Genomic DNA, 6312 nt, shown 5'->3' on the forward strand with positions numbered 1-6312 from the left:
ACTCTTCCCAGAGGAAAGGACTGAGTTCTTGTTCCGGACAGAGCATGCCACGATGAACGTGGTGTCCCTTGATGCACGTGAAGGAAAGTACAGCTATTAATTACACTGAGTGAGTGAAGGCAGATAATTGCTTTGTGCCTGGAATCTCAAAGTGGGGCCCCTTTCTAGAAGAAAGATCCCAGAGCTTTAATTTCAGTGCCAACCAGCAGTGCAGCCCAAAGCTCCTGCCTGCCAACCAGCAGCTCTGTCAGCTGGATTTCTGTGGCACCAGCTCTGATTCCTTATCAGAAAAGTGTTATTCTTAAAACAGAGGATGAGCAGTGCAGAAAGAAGGCATCACCCTTTTTATATCTAAGCACAGTGCTGGAGCTGCAGCTGTTTCAGAGTGGCTGCATGGAAAGGCTGTGGGCGGTGGGATCCACGCTCAGCTGTCTGCATTCCCATATGGGGCACTGTCTGTCTGTCTGTCCATCCTCACACACAGTGGACAGGTGAGGGTGGAATGTTGGAAACGATCCTGCAGTGCTGCTGCCCTGAGATGTGCACCAATGGGTTTAATGAAGGGGCACCGAAAGAGGGGAATGGTCTCCCTAGAGCCTGAGCGTGTGCAGAACACCTGGGTTGTTCAAATGAGCACCAGCACTGACCTGGAATTGTCCTCTGAAACAGAACTACAAGAAAGCAGCCCTTGTATTTCATCTATGACCATATGGAGCAGAGGTTGCATTTTGCAGTTTCTGCTTGTCCCCATGTTTATCTCCTTGGTAACATCAGCTGTTGGTGACCAGGGCAGAACCACACATGTCCTGCTAATGGACAAACAGAAACAAACCCAAACCCCTGTGCCTGTGTCATCGTGACCCTGTTATACATGAACCTTAAATTGCAGTCCTGCATGAATTTTAATGGTCTTTTCTCTCCACTAATCTCACATCCAGCCCCAGCCTTTGCCCTGTGCAGCTTTGTCCCCCAGCAGTGCACTGTCCCCAGGCACTGCCCCCAAGCAGCTGCTCCAGCAGCGAGGCTCAGTGACACCAAAGTGCTTCTGCATGGGGTGTTCCCACTCTGTGCCCCCACAGCAAAAGCAGCCAGGTGTATTTCAGCCGTGAGCTGACGCTCAGCTGCACACCAGCACAGAAAGGTGCTGGGCAGCTGTATTCCAAATGGCATTTCCCCATGGAAGGCAGGCAGCACCATGAGATACTCCAGCCTGACCTTCTGCAGAATGCAACCTGAGCCCATGATCTCACTGCTAAATTTAGTGATTTGTTCAGCTGAAGTGATGCTTCCGAAGGGAAGGCAGTGGATGAGCAGGCAGAGCACGCAGCCCTGCCAGGAGCTGTGCTGTGCTTCCCATTAATGGCCACGGGTACAGCAAGTGCTGCACTTCCACACACTGCACAGAGAAGGGGATATTGCACAACCCTGGGCTATCATGCTCTACAAATAGGGGGAACTTTGATCTGTCAATGCATGCTAAGGGCCTTTTTGGCCTTGACTACAAACACTCCCAGTTGCTGCTGACTTCACACCGTTCGCAGAACCAGCAGTCATGGTCTGACCCTCACAGAGCAGATGTGGTGCTTTAACGATTCCAGCCCTGGGGATAATTTATGCCATACAAGCAGAAATGAATGGAACTTAAAACCTGATTTGACTTAAACAGCACCGACGGGCAGCGTGCAGCCTGAGCCAGGCCTGCAGCCCCCCACCTGTTCCCTATTTCTACAATGGGCAAACTAAAATGTATGGTGCAGATTGGTGCTGAGCTGTGAGGCTCCCAGTGGATTTCATCCATCTCTCTTTAGATGGAACACAAAGTTTGGATGCTTCCCCAGATGCTGAGTGCACCGTTGAATTCTTTAAGCGATGCTGTGTTTATAGAGCTGCAATTACTCCATATCTGCCTTTGTTTGGAGATGAATCCTCATCCCTCCTCGCTAATGGCTTCTTCTGATCTCATCCAAAGTGGAGGATTTCCTGAGATGCTGAAAAAATGACTCACTGTGCCTTTATAGCTACGCCAGAGGTTTAATGGCTTCGGCAGCAGAACGGCGGCTGTGTCTGAAACAGATGTACCCAATGATGGCTGATGCTGTGCACTCTGCTTCACACATACGTACGTAGGAGCTAAGGGAGTTCTGGAATGGGTCTGTAGATGATGTAGGGTGATGGCCCCAGCTGCCATCACTTCCCATTCCGACCCCCACTGCTCCTGGAAAAGCACAGTGAAAATACAGCCTGGTTCACCTCGCATCTGGGAGAGTGAAATTTCATCTCTCTGTAACAGTTCTCTCACGAAAAGCCCATCAGACACGTCTGCTCCCTGTGTTAATAACTCACACAGAGATACGGATTTTTCCCTAATTAATTCTTTCCGCCTCAAAATATGTTTCCCTCATCCAACCGTGAGTCGATCCTCTCATCCCATCTACTTGGCAGAGCTGCCATTTACTGTGCAATTAACATTTTGCGAATAAAACCAAAGAGAACAAACCATGGGGAGCTGTTGGGCTGTGAGTTGAATTCTACCTTTGCCAAGGCAGGAAGGAGCACCCCGTAGCCAGCACAAGGAGCGTCCCATAACCAGCACCAGGAGCATCCCATAGCCAGCACCAGGAGCATCCCATGATCAGCACCAGGAGCATCCTACAGCCAGCACCCAGGGGTGAACCACAGGATGGAGCACCACGCATTGGCTGGAAAGCATCCAGAGAAAAGCACTGGGAGTGAGCAGGAGCCTAAAAACATGAGCAGCACTGAGGCTGCAGGAGGACATGCTGTGTAGGGACACGCAGACTACCTTGGAGTATGTAATAATGGGCAAAACAAAAAAGGGAGGAAAGATGCAAAATGTGAAACCAAACCCAACAAATGTCTGGCCTGGTTGGGACTCACAGGGCTGCAGTTCTTTGGAGATGTCACGCATCTCCTCCAGCCCCATCCCAATTAACTGCCTCCTAATGACTTTCCAAAGCAGGAAGATTTCCTTAATTATATCACCACGTGTTAGACTGTAATCAAGAAATCAATCCCACTGCTGCCCGGAGCGGGGCCTGTGCTTGGCAGCACAGCAGCTGCAGCCACCTCCAAATAGACCCTGGCTTTGCAGGGATGCAGCAGCACACGGACAGGGGATCACAGAAAGGGTTTTCCATTCCAGGTAAGGGAAGGAAGGATGCAACACTGCAGAAGGAACCCAGGAAGAGCACTGTGCTATTGTGCAGTGGAAGGGAAGGAGCTGATTGCTCAGGGCTGGGGAGCACGAGGACTGGCAGCGCTTATGAGCTGCTAAAAATAAAAAGTGGCTGCTAAAAATAATGAGTGATCGGGACCAAAAAAAATGCTAAGCTCCAGAGATCTCCCCGAACTCTGAGGATTAATTTTAATTTCCCTCTAATCCGGACAGAAATAGTGACGTGCATGGGCACGGCTCAGCCCGCACGTCCCCAGCACTGTGCTTTGGGCACAGCCTGAGCAGCACTGCTCCAATGCCCTGGAAAAGAAAATGAGGGATCAGAGAGAGCTGCTCAGGCTGTAGGCTTCCAAAGAGTCCAAGAATGTGTATATCCTGAGCATAGGCTTTGCAGTACGGAGCACAGCTGAATGTGAGTGAGGCTGAATTTGCCCTGGGTGTTTCCCAAAGCGCTGCACAGCAACTGCAGAATGCTGCTTTCCAGCAGAGAGGGAAGGCTGATTCTCTGCAGGGTAGATATGAGGGGAACGGCAGTGCAGTGCCCTTTGTGTGGCTATAGGAGGTGGTTGGGCACCACTGAATAGAGGCAGCACTGCCACTTCACCAACTGCATTCAGATGTATGCAAATATATGCATGTAGGATTTGCATGCAGAGCTAGCCCGGGGCTTTGATGGCACATGGGCTGTTTGCGCAGCCTGAGCTCAGCAGTGCTTTGTGCTGAGAACCCCCAGACCGGGGCTGTAGGAAGACCTGTTTGCCCCTGCAGTGATGTTTGGGGGAGAAAAGCTGAAAAACCCATTCTAAGCCATTCCATCCAAGCCTGCTCTGAATGTGTTTTCAATTTGAGAGTGCCCAGAGAGGCAAGTAAATATTTTTCTGGAAGGGAAACGAGGTCATGTTTACCCCAAACGCCGTGTGCCAAAGCGCTGCCTGGTGTTTATGCAGCTGGAGAAGCAGTGCTGGCAGTGCAGAGCCGTGCAGGAAAGAATGCAGCACTGATGCCTATAGGAAGTGCTGTGGCTTTCCAGCTGCGATGCACAAACTGTGCTGCCTGGGGAAGCGCAGGGCTCGGCCAAAGGGCTGCTGCTACACCGCGCTTCTGTGGATGCTTCGCCAGGGTGAGATGGAGAAAAAGATTTAAAAGGTTGAAAGCAGGCAGGCCTGCAGATAACATTGCTTGGCAGTGCTGCCAGTGCAGGGCACAAGCCCCACAGAACTCATTTACAGGACCCTGAAAGCAGTGGCCAAAGCCTGAATATTTTATTTGGATGCACACAGGACAGACGTGCTCACTGTGCTCAGTGCCAGCGCCGGGACCCCACTAGAACCACAGGGCTGTGCTGGCTGTGTGCTGCCCATTCATTGACCCCACAGCCCCAGCTCCTCCAGCACAGCCACAGACAGCAGCGGGATGTGCTCCCACCATCCAGCCCTTAATCAGCTTTCACCTGGGATTAGCTCCAACGCTTCCAGACTTGAATTCAAAATAGCTTTTCTTACTAATCCAAACCAAACGCTCCCCTCCATCAGCCTCGCCAGCAATGTTTGTTTCCCCAGGTTTGAACCTTGCCTGGTCCCTGGATTTTTCGTATTGCAATGCAGGGCCATGGGGTGCTTGGCAGCAGCAGGGCAGGGATGGGCACAGGGAGAACAGCAGCTCAGCACACGCTGGGCACAATAGGGCTGGGGATGCTGCAGCTAGGAGGAGGTTAAGCTGTGCCCGTGTGTGCTGGCAGCTTCTGGCTTTAGGACACCAAGCAGCATGGGATGGGATGGGATGGGATGGGATGTGCGAGTGGTCACACGTGGGAATGCTGGGTGTGAGGGGGCTGTGACTAAAGAGGTGGCACTGAATGAATGATGCTGTCACTGCCCTGCTAATGACCCCAGTGCCTGCAGAAGCAGCACTGCGGGTGTGGGTGCTCATCCCCACTGGGCATTGGTGCATGAGGTTGGCTTCACCTTCACACCCTGCCTGGTAGAGAAAGACTTGCAGTGATTTATGATGAGCTCGCAAGGTTTGTATTACAGCCGCAGGGAATGCATGCATGGAACACCCCATGTCCAACCCTGCAGGACATGGGCACAACCAGGACCCCACACTGCAGCCCTTGGTGCACCCAGACTCAGCCCCTGCCCTGGAACCTCTGCAAAAACAACACCACTCTGAGAAAACCCTCATCCAAGTGGAAAAAAAACACCACCAGAGCCTGACAAGGAAGCAGAGCTAAATAAAAGCATGCTCCTATACTTCTCTGTTATTTCTGTAAAGCGTCCAAAACGTTGCACAGAAATTCTTTATGTTTCCATGAGGTGAGGATGAGCCCCTGGGGAAGAACTTTTTTTTTTTTTTTTCCAACCTTTCACTGCACCCACACCAAAGTTTCCATGCATGGAGAACAAAGTGAGGAGCAGTTCCTGCCCAGGGCAGAGCCAGGAGCAGTGGGGCTGGGAGGTCTCCCCGTGGGGTTCTGTGCAGAATGGGGATTTCATGCGATGTTTCAGAGGGAGCAAAGCTTGAAGCCATTTCTGATGTGCACTGAGTGCAGCCAAGCCTCCTGGTGCCACCAGCAGAGCACTGCTCCAAACCTATGCCTGGAAAAATCCAGGGAGGCAAAGGGAATCCTCCTGTGGTGGCTGAAAGGTGACATTTTTCCCATGTAGGGCTGGGGAGAAAGGACACGCAGCCTGGATGTCATGAAGGGACACAGAGCATCAAGGACACAGAGAGAAGGGACGGCAGGGAAGCAACACACAGCATCACCCGCGTCCCTGCAGGAATGGGGACAGGGACGTCCTGGTCACCCAGCAGCCCGGCTCCAGCTGCCCCGGGTGTCCGATTGCTCTTGCCCCGGGATGAAAGGCCACAGCACTGCAGTATTTATAGCTCCATGATTGTCTTCTCCAGAAATCATTGTGGCTGTGACGGGGGCTGCCCGCGCTGAGCCGCGTTTCCCGTTATAGCCGTCCTCCGGCTGCACAGAAAGGTCACAGCAGCCCCAGGATTTCAGCCTTGGTCTGTCCTGCCATGCGTGCACCTGCTGGGCAATGGGCTGTGGTGAGCTCTCTGTTAATGAAGGAAATGCTTGTCTTGACCGGGGTGCAAAAACCATG

This window comes from Centrocercus urophasianus, unplaced genomic scaffold (assembly GCF_019232065.1).
Source record: "Centrocercus urophasianus isolate 14NV4802_14NV808 unplaced genomic scaffold, USGS_Curo_1.0 seq_33, whole genome shotgun sequence".
Lineage (NCBI taxonomy): Eukaryota > Metazoa > Chordata > Aves > Galliformes > Phasianidae > Centrocercus > Centrocercus urophasianus.